Here is a 1,959-nt window from a genome sequence, read left to right as displayed (position 1 = left end):
CCTAGCTTCTCCTCCTCCTCCTCTCACCACCCGTGCCTTCTTCTGCTCGAAAGGTCAAGAAGGCGGCCAAGGACGCCGACGACATCACGGGCCCCTTCCTCCGGATCGCCGCCCGCAGCCTCCTCGACGCCGGCATCCACCGGAGCACCACGACCGCGTCTGCGACCTCGTCTCTGCTCCGCCGCCATCTACGACCTCGTCTGCGACCGCGTCCATCAAGGTGAGTTCTTCCATGGATCACTTCCAGGCCGTCGGTGCCATCCTATGCCGTCTTTTTAAATTGTGTTGTTTGGAATTGTGAATCTGAATATTCTTGTGGTGTTCTTGTGTAGATCAGATGCTAGATTTTAGTCTAGATTTTTGCTACTGTCAGATACAAGATAATTAGAAGAGGGAATAGTTCATGCCTCACATTGTAAAACAGTAGCAGAATATATGAAATCCATCTAAATAAATAACCACTGTGACCAGATTTTTGCAATTATAAAAGGGAAAGAAACAACCATTGAACCAACAGATAATTGATTTGGCCTAAGGCAACATGGTATAAAAAAGTTTGATTCACATACCTCACATTGTAAAAAAGTGCTAGTGTTGTTGCCAGTCCTAATGAAAAAGCAACTGAATTTCCAACAACATACTAGGTAGAACAATCCATTTATATCATGAATATATGAAGGGAAGGACATGATTGCTACATGATTGCCATTATACTCCTTGCCGCTAGTTGCATTATTTCTCAGTGCTAGCTTAAGTGAGTAGCCAGTGCTGTAGTGAGTAGCTTAACTTGTTTACTGCCGGTTAGTAGTACTGCTAGTGAGTAGATGAACTCCATTTAACTAGTTTAATTGAGTTTCAGTACTCCAAACATAGATGATCTGAATAATTAACCCTATCCTATTTTATATGATCAGATGCACAACTTGATGCTACCTGGCTTAATTGAGTTTCAGTACTCCAAACACTCTGCTACCTAACTGAAACCACTATGTGTGTTTTCTGATAATATTATAAAAATTGCCTGGTGCGTGTTCTAGTACTTGTATGCCTATAGCACTGGTTAATCTATTTCGAAATTATTTGATTACTTCAAGTAGTCTAATCTTGATTTGAGGGAAGATACTGGGATGGAAGTCTGTCAATGATGCTTCTTTTCTTGAGCATTATAGCAAAGTAAGACTACTGTGACTATAAGCATCTAGACAACATGTTGTAGGTTGTTTGTACTGCCTGTGTAGTTTCCATCAATTATGTTGAAGCACTCATTTGTCTGACTTATTCTGTTCGTGTGATGCAATGTAAGGATACTGTGTTGTATTTTCAAATGACCTTGATTTCTTTATTTGCGGTGACTTCAGAAATTGAAAATTGACCTTTCTGTGGTCAATCTCATTGCAAGGAAACCAATAACAAAGGATGCAATCTTGTTTTGCAAATGTTGTATAAAGCCCTGATATGTCATAGCGATGTTGTTGCTACTGTAGATCTTCTGAACTTTGTAAACTGTGATGCAATCTTTCTGTGGTCAATAACAAAGGATGCAATCTTTCTGTGGTCAATCTCACTGAATTTTGTCAACTTCTGAAATGAGCCCTTTCTCCTGAAATGTTGATTAATTTCCGTTTCGGTTGAGAATGGGGCACTCCTAGGTCAAGAAAATTAGCAAAGGCCATGCCCAATTTTTTTGACCTAGAAGGTGCCCGATTCTCAACCGAAACAAAAATTAATCAGCATGTGTCTTGACATCAACCAATTTTCTGGACACATCCCTCGACAACTAGGTTATCTTGAGAACTTAGAGGAGTTGTTTGTTTGCTACAACACACTAACAGGTTCCATCCCAAATAGCATAGGCAATTTGACCAAACTCACAGCCTTGTATCTTTGCAGCAACCAACTTTCTGGACACATCCCTCAAGAACTAGGTTACCTTGTGAACGTGGACTTGGACCTCAGCAA

The sequence above is a fragment of the Triticum aestivum genome, chromosome 6D (assembly GCF_018294505.1).
Source record: "Triticum aestivum cultivar Chinese Spring chromosome 6D, IWGSC CS RefSeq v2.1, whole genome shotgun sequence".
Lineage (NCBI taxonomy): Eukaryota > Viridiplantae > Streptophyta > Magnoliopsida > Poales > Poaceae > Triticum > Triticum aestivum.
This window is presented reverse-complemented; position numbering follows the sequence as displayed.